Source organism: Lissotriton helveticus, chromosome 3_1 (assembly GCF_964261635.1).
Source record: "Lissotriton helveticus chromosome 3_1, aLisHel1.1, whole genome shotgun sequence".
Lineage (NCBI taxonomy): Eukaryota > Metazoa > Chordata > Amphibia > Caudata > Salamandridae > Lissotriton > Lissotriton helveticus.
Window position 1 is genome coordinate 2,102,500,615 of NC_136061.1, and position 15,456 is coordinate 2,102,516,070.

Below are 15,456 nucleotides of genomic sequence, written 5' to 3' on the forward strand. Positions count from 1 at the left end.
TGTGCTTAGAGTCCCCAGTCTCTAATATCCCCTGTCACTAACTCCTTGTTGATGGTGTGGGACACTCAAACTCTATGCCTCAGGTGCATCTCTGGTCGGATTGACTTTGATGCTTCTCGCGCTACATTCTTCTCCGCGGCAACAAATCCTTTTCAGCTGAACTGTCTTCAGCTATAGTCCTCTGCCTCGTCCCCCTGGAGATTTTCAACTTCCAAAAAAAAGTCTAACCCAGAACATAGAATTTTTACACTGCCACTTCGACCAAAGGCTCCCCATCGATGATGCTCCCTCCTCAGACACCGACTGCAGCCTTGCCCCTCTGAACCTTAACTTCTCAGAACTTTTTTCTCGAAATTTCTTCAAAGTCCAAAGGTAAGGGCTGACCGGGCCAACTCCACTTCTTGGATCTGAACCGTGCCCCATTGAGGTCAGTCATATTTTTTTACTTTGATCCGGTTTCGTGCTACTAGATGTCTGTGGTTAGAGCTTTGATCTTTTAGGCACTTGTTTTAACTAAAAACTTTAAAAACTCATAACTCTGGCTCTACTGATTGGATTTTTGTACTTTTGGTTTAAAAAAATTTAATAAAATGTACTCTAGTTTCCTAAGTTGGTGAGGTATTTTTCTTGTGTGCTTTCACTATTACTATTTCTGTGCTGCATAACTGCTGTACACATTTGGGGTGGGCGGAACTCACAGAGTTTTACTTTACAGAATGCGCAGGGTTACATAAAAACTCTGCGAGATTTCACGGAGTTCCGCCCACCCATAAATTATGTCAGGGCCCAACTTTAAGGCAGCAATAAGTGTTGCAATCTATGAGTCAGCAGCTTTCCTCGTTCTCTCCCGCTAATGGACCATAAGGGTCTGGCTCCTACTGAACGCGGGCTAAGCCTTAATTGTCCAACAAAAGCTTAACATCTAATCTTATAGTATAAATACCATCAGCTGGAATACACATGCCCAGCACCCTCTCAGATACGCTGTGCAATGAATGTCTGACAAAATATAGAAAGACATAATATCGAGGTACAAAAATATCAGAGCATTAATATCAATGTCAACAATATCAACATCCTATCTACAACAAGGTAAGTACAAAAATATCGAAAAAAATCATCGATGTCAAAAATACAGTTTAAAAAAATTGTTTTTTTAATTAAAAAAATATGTAAAATAAATTAAATAATACTTAAAAATATAATAAACATAGTTAAAAATATTTTATAATATTTAAAATTAATAAGTAATATACGTAATTTAATAAAAAAATAAACATATACATATAATATATAATATATATACTTATTTAATAATCATTTTTAATAATTATTTCCAGTCCCCTCCCCACAAGCAAATCATCAAAAAAATCTATTGGGATTGGGTACAGGAGGAAGAAATAAAACATGCAAAGTGGGGGGCACTTACAACCCATTTTATGGAATTTAAACCCAGTAAAAAACTTGAGCCCTTCCTAGATTTTATTCAAAACCCAAGCGATAGGTCTCTCTTCCTGAAAATGAAATATGGGATCCTACCCTTGAAGAACTTCATTGAGGGATGGAAAGGAAGAGGGGCACATGTCCATCCTCTTAGCTGCCCAGGGTGCCCATGCACAAGCGAATCTCTTCCCCACTTTTTGTTTGCTTGTAGGGCTTATAAAAGACCTAGATCAAAATGGTTAAAACCGGTATATAGAGAGTTGGGTGTCAGAGAGTCCAGAACTGCCTTGCGCATTCTCTTGTCAGATGTTACATCTATGTTAGTTGTATGTGGGGTCGCTAAATATCTAGCCAGTGCGTGGTTTATCCACGCCAGACTGTTGGTCGAGGACAAGAGATAGGCTCGGGCAGCCAAATGGATGTTTATACCCACTGCTGCTAATGTATCATTGAATTTATTCTGTTTTAATTGTAAATATTTTGAATTTTATCTTTTTATACTATGGCAAGAAAGGTATTGAATATTAGATTTTTTAAATATGTGTTTTTTATGTTTGTACTGTTTGTACTTTTATGATATGCAAATATCGAATAAGTAGTACAACAACAACAACAACAACATAATTATTTCAACAAATTATAAATAATTAAAAATATTATAAATTACAAATGTATCTAATACCCATAAATTATTAATAGAAATAAAAATTATATAATAATGCAAAACAAATTAAAAAAATTAAATTTACTTTTAATATTTTTAAAATGATATACTACATTAGCGAAATCTATACAAAATATATTAAATAATAGAGGGAATAAAATACTATTATCACTCCAAAAAAAACAACAGTAAGTAAAATGTTGGATAGCGTAGAGGTAAAAATTACTATTCCCACTCCAAAGAGTGCAACAGTAGGGAAAGTGTTGGATAGCGTAGGGGTAAAAATTACAATTCCCACTCCAAAGAGTGCAACAGTAGGGAAAGTGTTGGATAGTGTAGGGGTGAAAAATACAATTCCAACGCAAAAGAAGTGCAACAGTAGGGAAAGTGTTGGATAGCGTAGGGGTAAAAATTACTATTCCCACTCCAAAGAGTGCAACAGTGCAAACGGTGGGGGCCCTGGGCCAGAGCCCACTTTGCCCATGTCCTATAACGCCTCTGCCTCTGCAGCCTGAGTGGCTAGTGGAATCTACTGTCTGATGCCCGGTTGAGCTGCTCTGTTCAGCTAATGAGGAGATCGGCCTTGGTTCATCCCCTGACCATCACCTACCCAGCCGGACCTTGGGCACAGTGTCTCCCCTTCTCCCTTTCTCGCCCACCCCCCCCCCCCCACCCATCGTATTTCTGCAATTCTGCTTTTTCCTTGTCTCCTTTCTATCTATCTTTCCAACCAATGCCCGTTGGAGCTACCTTGAGAGCTATAGGGGAGACTGGCTATGGATTACCTCCTCAGCCGTCACATACCCATTCGGTCTTTGGGATGACTTTCCCTTTGTCTCTCATTCATCTCCCCCCTCGTCCTCTCCCTTCTCACTCCCCCTCTCCCCCTTTCTCTACTTGTCTCTCCTTCTCTCCCTTTAATGTGTCGAATATATTTGATGTAACGTGTAATTGCTATCATTGTTGTAACATTGCTGACCTTATGTATGCAATGATTCTGTCACCTTCCATTTCCCTATTTTGATAATGAATTCTGCTAAAACTTGAGAAATTTGGTTAGGGCACTATTTTCAACTCAGATCAAAATAGAGGAGGGAGTTGCCGCTTGTAAAAATAAGGGGATAGGCTTTGTTCCTAGATCAAGAAATTGCATTTACAAGTTAGTACACAAGTTAACTCTCCTTAAAATGTTACCCTCAGCAGATGCGGGTCAATTCCCGGAGTTGAGGCCAGGGAGGGTGGCCCTGCCCTGCCTGTTCCTGGCAATGACGGCGAAGGCAGGTCCTCCTTTCGCCCAGGCACAGCCAGTGAACAATCCATGCAGCGTGGACACAGCCTGTACTTTATAGCCTGATGGTGATGGGAAGGACCCGCCTCCTCACCCCTTCCTTACTGCAGTGATTCCTTGGTCAAGTAGTTTCCTGCTCCTGCACACAGAGTGCATATAAAAGTATAATGGGAGAGCGAAGCATGAGCTATTTAAACATATTGTGCGAAACTAAAGTTGGCAGACTGCAGTCTTTATGGCACCAAGTACTAAAATATACATGTATTAGCAAAGCACTATCATATCATGAAACAAAACAAAAACTACCCTGCAAAATTGCTTTCCCAGGGACAAAAATCAACTAAAAACGAGTAATCGGACCATCTTCACCTAAATACAGGGGCCTAGGAGACAATAAATTTCTGTGGGGGACAGGGACAACCTTGCAGTGACTCTATACAAATTGCCCGTTGTGTGAGAACCATACACCCTGTTAAATTAATACAATTGCAAAGTTTTGGAGTGTAATATTGAGAAAGGCTGGCATGTAGTCATAGTTTGCAAGTATGCTATATTGTTATTTGCATTCACAAAGCAATAAGTCCAAATGTGGAGAAAACACTGTTTATGAATCTTGCATCTTCATGCCCCAAGCGAACAACAGGGGACAAAAAAAAAGGAAGAACAAACTGAATGCTCTTAGCGACATTTGTAAACCTCAAAATGCAGTTGGATTAATTAGAAACTGTATTATCTTGCTGCACGAATCTATATTAAAAGTATGAACTTTAATTTGAAAAGCCAAATCATTTCTTGCGATGTTCAGTGCAGAGGAAAAACTATTTCGCTATTGTCTGTAGGTCCAGGGCCGGCTCTAGGCTCATGGTGGCCCTGGGCAAGGAGCGTAGGTAGGGGGCCCGGAAGAGGGGGTCCGGGCGGGGCGGAGCGCGCAGGCCAGTAAAGAGGGGAGGGGGTCAGGGTGTTTGGAAGTGGAACAGAGCCGGAGGCCGCCAAATCCCTGCCAGGGGCCACCACGCAAATATGTATCCATCCTCAGAGGATTAATATATTAAGGATATATATTGGCGTGGTGGCCCCTGGGGTTTGGTGGCCCTGTGCAGGTGCACAGCTTGCACATGCCTAAAGCCGGCCCTGGTAGGTCAACTGAGTTCATCATTTCTTTAAGTATGTTGCATATAGCAACAAAATTCATTCTTTTCTAGGACATAGTTGATCTTAGCCAAGTTTTAAGTCGACTGAGACCAATGGAACTTCTCTTAGCCTCACAAGAAGATACTGGAACACCCAAAAGAATCTGTAGTAGCTTCTCAACCTGTGGAAAGAATGCTCTATCTCTTGGAAGCATTTTTCAGGGTTTTTCTGCCAGTTCCGGGACTGCAGAGTACTTGAACAGACTTGACAATATAGGTAATTGACACGACAGCATCAAAGGGTTAGTTTCATTGTACTGAGCAGGAGAGTGAATGCCATTGGACTCTGGTATGTAAATGGAATACAATTGTTAAGTATTTAAACACCAGTAATATACATTAGTATCTACCATGCATACTGTCTAGTAGGTACCCATTGCCACAGGCCTTGTCCACTTGGCAAATTCTAGCCATGGAACTAGAATATTTGACATCTAATCTCAGATTTACCATTTCACCTAAATATGATGGAAATAAATACTATGACTAGAATGATATTTCTCTGGGAAGAAAAGCCCTTTGGCATTGAAAAAAGTTTGACACTCAAGTTGTGTTCTAGTTGACTAGTTGGAAATGTGGAACGAGTAGACACTTTTCATTAATGCTGGCCTCCCATTTGGCCATAATGTGTGCTCTTGGACATTCACTTTTCTGGACTTATTCCTTTTTTTGGCAATATTTGGAGTATTTTGAATCCATGTAAAAACTGGTAGGAAATGTCTGATTACAAAATAGGTGCCCAGTTGCATGGTAAATGTACCAAAACACAATGCAGTGGTAATAGTATAGCGAGAGCCACAAGAATTATGCGATTGTTTACTTTGTTTCCCCTGAGGCGTGAGCCGGGGGTTCTAGGCTGCCATTCAGAAATTTTAAAAATTGTATTTTGTTGGAAATTTGTATGTGTTCTTTTATACACTGTAGCTGCAGAATTTAACATTTTAGCTCACCGCTCGATTTGCCTTGAAGCCCTGATCCCCAAGAGCAATTTCTATTGACGCGCACCCAGAGACGGTACCGCCATCTTGGGTGGACACCAGGGTTGCGCTCTACTTGTTTTTTGATCCTGCCCACAGCGGTATTTAAATCGTGCACTTTCCCGAGCGCTCAGCTTTAGTTGTACTTTGTTTCCCCTGAGGCGTGAGCCGGGGGTTCTAGGCTGCCATTCAGAAATTTTAAAAATTGTATTTTGTTGGAAATGTGTATGTGTTCTTTTATACACTGTAGCTGCAGAATTTAACATTTTAGCTCACCGCTCGATTTGCCTTGAAGCCCTGATCCCCAAGAGCAATCTCTATTGACGCGCACCCAGAGACGGTACCGCCATCTTGGGTGGACACCAGGGTTGCGCTCTAGTTGTTTTTTGATCCTACTTCCCTAACACTAACACTATAAATATGTATTGGGCCCCGAAGGCCCAGCGGGCGGGCGCAGCGGGCGCGCCGGCGACGCGCCGAAGGCGCGCCAAAGGCAAGCCCGTCTGCGCCCGTCATCGCCAGTCCATCGCCGCTCGCCAGTCCCCCTGGCCGGAGCCGGCTGGCCCCCTGTAAATATGATAGAGAGGTACTTATGAACTTGAGGCCTACGAACGTGGCATGTGAAGAGTTGCGGTTCCAGCTCGGTGAGTCCAGTCTGACCTTCCAGACCTGTCCCTTCTCTACAGGTGCACCCTCCCAGGTGCGCCAGTCTCCAGTCCTAGGTAAACAAACTTCGTTCACCATTCTCCAGCCAAATTTGCGCTCGCTCGCCAAGCACCATATGGAAGTACACACGCTCATTATTGATGAGACTCCTGATGTTCTTTTCATTTGTGAAACCTGGCTGCGAGACGATATGCAGGGGATACTTGGACTGTCTCTTCCGGAAGGGTACCTGATCAAGACCCTTAACAGGGATGCAAGGGGAGGTGGTATAGCAGCCATATATAAAGCGCAGTATCCTTGCTCTTTTGTAGCAGAGAATGTCTGTGGTAGCGAATGTGCCCGTTTTAGGATTGAAATAAGTCCACAGTTTACCTTCACTGGGCTCTATATCTATCGACCTCCGGGCCCTGCATCCAGGTTCTGTGAAGCTTTGTTAGAAGTGGTCAGTTCATTAGTGGTGAAGTCCGCCAATTTCTCCATTTTGGGAGATTTGAATCTCCACTTCGACCAGACTTTGGAGCCGGCTATCCGTAATCTGCTGGCGGACTTAGCAGTCTTTCAGCTTGATCTAGTAGTCCACGATGCTACCCACTCAGCAGGACACATATTAGATCCTATATTTACTAATCTTCTTGCAATACATATAGCCCAGCCTGTGCCTATGGGATGGACAGATCACTACCTGATTAAAGCTGGCTTGAAAATCGCTGAACCTTTTAGGGCTGACGGAACTAGTTTGGTTCTTAAGAGGCCAAGGCACAAACTTAAATTAAAGGACTTTCATGCCCTTCTGTTAACCTCTTCTCTGGGGCATTCAGTTGATCCTGAGGCGGCATATACCTCCTTTTGTGACTGGATTACGGGAGGTCTTGATGCCCTTATTCCAGCTAAATGGGTTAAAGGGCGTGAGTCTGTTTCTAATCCATTGTACAGTGAGACTTTGAGAGCCCTTAGAAAGGATTGTAAAAGAGCGGAACGGGCATGGAGAAGAATTTATAATGATGGGGAGAAAGCTACCTATTTGTTGAAACTAAAACACTATCATAGAATGATCTGTTCCACACGCGCAAAGTTCTATGCCGAAGAAATTAAGGCTAGTTCCAACCCTACGAAATGCATCTTTAAAATTGTCCAGGAGCTGAAGAGTAATAAAGCCTATGGATCATGCATCAAATCAATACAGCAATGCGAAGAGCTCACATCTTTCTTTGTGAATAAAGTGCAAAAGATCTACGAAACCTTTTCGCAATACTCCCCAGCTCCGAGTCCCATTAGTGTTAGAGAAGGGGTCTCCATCTTGACACTCATCCCAGAGATCCCCTGTGAAGAACTTGTCAAACTTTGAAGAAAGGTTAATTCGGGATCTCCATCAGACCCCATGAGACCGGCGCAATTTATGGAGTCACTGGCGCTTTTTCATCAGCCATTGTGTCGTATACTTAATCTTTCTTTTGCGACTGCCAGAGTTCCGATGGCCTGGAAACAGGCGCGGGTCTCCCCTATTATTAAGAAGCCCTCCCTGGACCCATCTTTACCGGATAGCTTTAGGCCAATCTCCTTGCTCCCTTGGGCAGCTAAGTTGGCTGAGGCACACGTGAACAAGGTACTTTCTCAGTACATGAGCCTTAACGATATCCTGGATCCATCACAGAATGGCTTTAGGCCGGGACATAGTACCGAGTCTGCCCTATTGGCCACTACTGAACATCTCCGAGCGATCCTTGACGCCGGTCAGAGTGCAGCGCTTATTTTATTAAATCTTAGTGCTGCCTTTGATACGGTGTCTCATGACATCCTATTGTATCGCTTGGAAGCCATTGGGATTACAGGTAGGGCCTTGGAATGGTTTAGAGCATTTCTTACGGACAGATCCTTCCGGGTATCGGCACCACCGTTCTTATCTCAGGCCCATTCCATAGGCCAGGGGGTTCCGCAGGGCTCTGCGTTGAGCCCTTCCTTGTTCAATCTTTATGTGCAACCTCTTGTGATGGTGGCCAAGGAGTGGGGCCTAACGCTGGTATCGTACACTGACGATACTCAGCTGGTTATCACTTTAGCGGAAGGACCTTCTATATCAGCCACCAGATTCAGAGATGGGATGGCAGCAGTTGCTCAGTGGATGGCTGACAACTGTTTGCAGGTGAATGCTAGCAAAACGGAGGTGATGCTGGTAGGGAAGAACACCTCTCTCTGGAACGAGCACTGGTGGCCGGTTTCGTTAGGTATCATACCAATTCCAAAACCAGTGGTTAAGAACCTGGAAGTGTGGATGAATGAGGCCCTCAATTCTCAGACCCACACTAAGAAGGTGGCGGCGACTTGTGTGGGCCTGTTGAGAGGTCTCCATCCCATCCTGAAGTTCTTTAATGCGCCAGTTCGGCAGCTCATTGTCCAGGTTTCGATATTATCGCGCCTGGACTATGCGAGTGTGCTGCTTCTGGGCGCTAATAAAGCCAAGGTTTTGCGACTCCAACGAGTCCAAAACTCGGCAGCCACTAGGACTTCCTCGTAGATGCTCTGCCAAGCTACCATTTGAGGCCCACACTGGCTCCCGATTGGCGCACGGATCCAGTTTAAAGCACTTTGTGTGGCGTTTAAAATCTTGAAATGCAATAGCCCTGTGCTGTTGTGGCCTCTCTTAACCCCATACACTCCCCAACGCAGTCTGCAGTCACTGGGACAACATCTGGCGATTGTACCCAGGACGAAACTCTGTCGTGCCGGAGGCCGCTCCTTTCGGCTCCCAGCAGCAAAATTGTGGAATTCCTTGCCACCCTCTATCCGCGGGATTGAGGACACACTTACTTTTCACAAAGCTATTAAGACCTTCCCTTTTCCACTGTCCTAGGGTTTGTGATTTCTGTGGTCAGCTCTATGTGTAATCTGTATAACGAGCCCACCAGCGCCGGGACGCCTCTTTGCTGGGGTAGCTGTGCGCTTAACAAAATGTTAACATAACATAACATAACATGGTGTTTTTCCGTATCATTATAAATTTGATTCATTTGCCATATTAACCATCATCTGCCGCACAATCTACAGATTTTAACTCCCAAAAAATTGTTTCTAGCTCAAACGGTTCAAAAGTTACCAAAAGCACAGCGACACATGTTGCTGCCCAGTAAAATGCCATTTGCAAAGATTGATTGGTCATCTTTCTGTTACTTATTGCTATATTTGGGTGTTAAACATGTGTGAATGAGAGCCACTCAATTCCCAGACAGTGTTAACAAGTGTAAAAATGAGAAACTAAGTAATACTATCACAAAAAGTGCCACACTACGAGATGGGCATAGTACTGCATTCTGTGGATGCAGAATATCAGCTGTCTACTGTAAATGCAATGATAATTAGGCAACTACTGGGAAGGCAGAGTCAGAAGACTAGAAGCACCGGGGCCCGCAACCAACATATAATAATTTTGGAACTTTTGGGTGAAAAGTATGCTGGGCCCTCCGGAGCTGGAGAGGGGAGCGTCTCAGCGCTTGAAGAGGGACAAGGAAGTATCTGCCTCGAGTTTGAAGGATGAACAGCAGTGCCAGGATTGGAATTTGTGACCTGCAAATTATCGCACTACCGCTACCGTGTCGATGGAAATCGCAGATACCCTACCAAGACGTGAGCCTAGTTTAAGAAGCTCTAGAGTTCCATAATGATTATAGAAGGCGCTATACAGATGCAAATGCCATAACAACAGAAAACAAATTGATTTTTTATACAGCGCTTCATACACCATCACTAGTTTCTAAGTGCTGTGAATACTAGCCCTTAACATTAGCGTTTCAAAGAGTACTCAATGTGCTGACCTCAGAGTGGAGTCACACTTCAGAGTGCCTGTATGTGAACCTCAAACTTGCAGATGAGCACAGACGTTAGAAGAGAATGTTTAGCTCGCTGAGCCACTGTACCGACTTGATGGTGCAAATGGATAAAATGCTGACTTCAGAAGTTATTTTTACAGATTTTTTTTTAAATGTTCAAGTCTGAAAACGTTAGCATTTTTTATGTTACAAATGCAAAATTTCATCTGGAGAGATTGATTTCCTAAGAAATGTGCCATTAAGTAATATTTTTTTCTGCACACTGGAAATATTTGTGTCTGTGTGTCATGAGTCAGCTGCGTCTGCTGCCAATCCGAGGTAGGAAAATAATAAATAATAATAAAAATATAAATGTACCTTTCCTGCCGGCTCCTGTAATCTTTGCTCCATTGCCGTGCTGATCCTCACTGCTCTTCTGCTCCCGTCCCGGCAGGCTCCCAGGCCCCATGCAATTCCAGTGATTCTCTCATACTATTACTCCCAGCATGAGAGAAGCGCTGGGATTGGGTGCGCAGAGCGGCCGGGTTATAGCTCAAGCAGGGACTGAGAGCCTGTGCCTTTGAGCATGAGGAGATCTCCAAAGAACAGCATGGAGACATCCAAGTGAGCAAGTCGGGTTGGCCATCCTAAGATGGCTGGCCAAACCGACATGCGCACTTTAAGTGCCTACCACTTCTCCTCCCCCTGATGTGTGATGCTGCGGCCTGGCCCCACCCCATCCCAGACTTTGTGAATTGGAAGTAAAAAATAAAATGACAATAAAATTGTATTATTGCCATTTTTTTTTCTGTCTGCTGCATTTTCAGCAGTGGGTCGATACTCCTCCGCCTTAGCGGAGATGCCGGGCATCTTTTGAGTGGTGATCAGTGGTCACTAAGGTCGTGGTAAGGTGGGGATGCTCTCTACGTGAGTGGTGAAGCACCTAGGAAAATACTGTATTTTCCCATATCTCCTTACCTTACTTCTTCCAATCTTCCTGCTGCCTTCATGGCTCGGTCTTCAAGGCAGCAGGTAGGGTAGGGGTGATGAGGTGCAGGATCAGAGTGCAATCAACAAAGGACCTCTCTCCCTTTGTCCTTAGAAGTTCAGACTGCAGGCAGCTGTGGTGGAGAGGGGATAAAAAATTGCTGGAGGATTGCCGCACAACAAAAGGGTAGAAGGCGGGTGGCCTCTGTGACTGTCAGATTGGCCACAGGTAACGGAAGGCAGGTCACAGGTCAAGTGCAGGGCCATTATAAACAGCTCTTTTACGCACTCACGGCCCTGTGAATCAAAGAAGGGAGACGGGAAATGATTTATCCCGTTGGTACCGTTCACCAGGCACCGCCCCGCGGTGCTGGTCTGACCAGGAACTGCACCCTGTACATCCTCTGGCCAGGCATGGCCAGAGGCTATGTATTAAACGAGCATGGACCAAACCGGTCTTTTGGCGCAAACCATAGTACTGTGTGATCCTATTGCTGCTGCAGCATGACAGGCCCAAGCGTAGGGCCTCTAGGCAAGGCCCAGTACACCCTCGCCCCACTCCCCCACCCTTATCTCCCATGTCCCCCCCAATCTAAAATCGCGGAGGGATTTATCCCCGTGTACCCCACAGTTCTTACGCCCATGCTTAAATCTGTCAGAAAGGTCAAACCGAAGTTATATTAGAATACAGAGTTTCTGTCAATTTCCACTGCAAACCTATTGCCTTTTTACAAGTCGAAATATTTGCAGGAAATAAATAAGTCATTGAAATACCATGAACTCACCTGTCCTATTCAGAAACTAATATAGCCTACATGTGTATTTTAGAAGGAAATCAGTGCGTGTTTTCTTTGTTGATTTAATCGTTATTTTCAACAAGAATTGGCATAGCCAATAGGTCTCGCCTTTGGGAACTTAGAAGTGTTTAGCTTATGCAACAGTTGATGTTGTTGCACCAAGGATATTGTGCTGGATAACTAAACACTTGTAAGGTCCCAAAGGAGAGACCTATTGGCTATGCCAATGCTTGTTTAGATCTGGCTTGAGAGCCCAGCTGACGGGAAGTTACAATTCTTTAAAATATACGTAAAGTGGGCTCTAAACTTTGTGCAATTGGCTTTTTGGTGTGTCATTCTGCCTTACATAAAGTACTTTCATTTGCAATCATAAGGGACTATTTTATATCTGCAAAGCACACTCAAACATTACATTGTTTCTCACATTCATTTGTTTATCTTCTATATGCATTATACACATAAAGCAAACGTTCTACTACTTATTCCCCAGCACTGACAAAGCCAATAAGTCTGGCTTTCATCTTATAAACAGCATTTGTTCATGCGATTCATGAAAGAAGTCTTCATAAACGCCTGTGTTTACATATGGCCCTACAAGGCATAAAAAGGTGTAATTATTTTAATATTCTCCCAAAATTGCCCCCCTGCATCTAAGCACACAATGCTTTATGAAAGGTTGCGATTTGTAAATGTGGCCTATTTTCACTGTGGGTGCCTGGGCATATTTTCAATTTCAATTTGACTCTGCAGACATATCGCGAGATTTTTTCGTGATGCAAAGGAGGGCATTCTCACCTCAAGTGTATTGTGGCTCCTCATGCCAAGCCCAGGTGGTGCCTCCAGAAACTGGATTGGTGCTGCAGCATGGGGAAGCTTGCATTCAGTTTGACTACCCTGAACCCGACCTATGGAGAAATGCAATGTTCCAGTACTCTTGTTCTCTTTCTCAAACAAAAACAAGCATAAAGAGAAAGTGAAAGGAAAGAGAGAAAAAGATAAGAGACGAGAGAGAGGAACAGGCAGAAGAAAGAGACAGATGCGCGAGAGGAGTGAAAATGAAGCTGACGAGGAGGGAAGGGGCAGGGGAGGGTAGGGGATTCACGCGCTGTAAGGCTGTACGGCTTAATGAGCCATTACAAAAAGCCAGATGGCCTGTGCAGGTTCACACACACGTGCCCGCAAGCTTGAGGCCAGCAAAAACCTCTCTGGTAGACTTTGAAAACCCGCTTTCTAAAGGTCTCGCCTGAGGTAGCTGTTATGTTTACTGTCACTTTAAGAGTCACATTGTTGATTACATCATTAATGGAATGATTACATTCCAATTGCTAAGAGTTCAGTTGCTGTATCTCTGATGTTGATGGTTGTGCATTAAAGCGAGCTCTTCAACACCTACTTGATTGAGTGCTTTTATCAGTAGCGCATGACTAGCTCAGGCGAGACCTAAAAAGGGCTGATACGCCCATTTAAAACATATCATCGTCTGATTTTTTTGCACAATATTTGTAAGATTTTTGCGACAATGCTACAAGGGTGAGCAGCTTCGCCAGGTCCCAGGCCCCAGGCACGCTCTTCCAGATGCCTCCCGCTGGCACTACCTAATGTCGCCATAATGCGGCAGATAAGGGTGGCCACTGCTAGGGAGCGCCCTGAGCTCCCTCTAAATGTGTCCCATGACATTGTTTCTATTCAGAACGAGGTGCTTGTGCTACCACAAAGAGGCCCTGCAGCTGCTTGAGCTGACTAGTGCCCCACTAAGGCTTCTGCAGGCTGCCCGGGGTGTGCGAAGAGGGCGGCCGCCTTAGTGCCACAAGAGGCACAGGAGACAGCCTCCCAGTGTTTGGGAACCTCAGGGGTTCGGTGTGCCACGTCACTTCTAGGTAGAGGGGGTGAGGGTTGAGGTGCATATACCTCTCCCCGCCCCCTGTGCACCTTCTTTGCCCACTACCCCGATGCCGGCCCGTTAGTCATACGGGCGGTTGTGGACCTGAGCAACCGGGGGTTGCCTGGCAGGCTCCACCCCATTATGGGGCGTGAGAAAAGGGGTGGGCTGTTTGTCCACCGGTGGGAGGGGTCTTCCCTCTTCAAAAATATAGCAAACACTGATGGGCACGGCCACAGTGTTCACCAGGTTACAGGCGGCGAGGGGCTGCCTACCTTGGGATCGCCCGTAAGATAGCCCACCAATGTTGCCATATTTGTAATGCTAATAAACCTGCAGCAGTTTTCTCCTCAAAGAAGGTGTCTTGTCATTTCTCTAGGAGATTGCTGTATGGGGGGATGGTGAGTGTTGCCGTTATTGGCACTATGTCAGGTCCTTTTTAAGATACAGAATGGTGGGGCCTACGCTTGCCTGGAAGCCTTAAGTTCCACTCAAGTAAAGTTTGCATGCATCTTGGGGTGTGTTTGTGTTTCTATATTACCACTAAAAAAGAGAATATATTTACCGCGGATTCAAAATCATTCACAACATACGGCGAAAAGATATATGAAACAGCCTGTGTTAAACTGTTACAGTGCCTTTTCCACACATTGGCACCCACAGGCCTTTCTGTAAATCTATCAGCCAGAGACTCAATGAAAGGTATGGGTGGTGTACCTTTAACCTATTACCTTTGATGTGCAAGGGGATGAAATGTCACAGATAGTTCAACAAAGGCATTCAAAGTTGTCACATAGACGAGTCCTTCAGCGTTCTTGCAGCTACTTTCGAAGAGTTGCCCTTTAACGTTTAATTGTGCACTGAGTGTATATCCAGCATAACTGACAGCCCCCGGAGGCGAGCTTTACCTTTAATTGTAGTACGGAGCAAGGCAGCAAGCCCAAGCCCGCGAGGGCGGCAAGGAGCCAATGGGTCCATTCTGAAGGCTGGGCCGCTGCCATCCGATGTGACGCACAACGTGCACTAGAAACAGCTGATTGATGTACAATGGAGAATGGCTGCCAGCAGCTGCAGAATGGAGCCTAGAGATAAGACCCAGGGGGGAAATAGCTTCTCCAGAATGTATTTTTTAGAGCAGCCGTTGAGTGGTGCGTGTGCATAGAAGCTGCGTCTATGAGCTGAGGCTCACTGTGTGTACTTACGTGTGCTTTATAGATCTGAAGGAGCCTTGGGCAGAGGCCAAACTGTAAATTAGCATGCTATTTGAACAAGCATTTCTTGCGTGTGCCGCCTTCAATGGGACCCGTAAGCTTAGTGACAACTGCAGCGCAGAGATTGGGGAATGAGATTTTTGAACCAATAGTATCTGAAAATAATTTCAGCAGCATGTATGTGGAAGGCAACAGGGAGTCACGGAGAAGAAGCTGAAGGGGCGTTTCTGTGCCGAGTAAGGAAGGGCATAGCACGTGTCCAGGGACAATTAAACACCTGTTTTCAGTTAGTACATTTGTTTTCCCTTTATTATTTAAATTGTACAAACTTTCGCCCCATGTAACCTTTCTGCCACGTACCGCCTCCCATTTTACCCATAAAATAAATTAAAGCATGACATTCTCAACTCAGTGGTGTAACGAAACTTGAGGGGACCCCCCTGCAAACTACATGGAGGCCCTCCCCCCATTCTCCGTGCCAGTCTAGAGCTCTCAGGCCAGCGACCCGCCATGCTGCAGGGAAAGCGGGGCTATTGTTACGCCACTGTCACCAA

At 44.8% G+C, this 15,456-nt stretch overlaps 1 long non-coding RNA gene across 1 annotated transcript in view; it reads right to left on the minus strand.

The window, feature by feature from the left end:
• The window catches only part of LOC144824144 (uncharacterized), a 173,997-nt gene extending 159,142 nt beyond the window's left edge, over positions 1-14,855 (minus strand). The window contains exons 1-2 of the long non-coding RNA XR_013608909.1: positions 14,600-14,855; positions 12,608-12,717 (exon numbers count right to left, since the gene is read on the minus strand). This is a non-coding gene — a long non-coding RNA (uncharacterized LOC144824144). The remainder of the gene's footprint in view (positions 1-12,607; positions 12,718-14,599) is intronic.
• Positions 14,856-15,456: the final 601 nt, after the last annotated feature.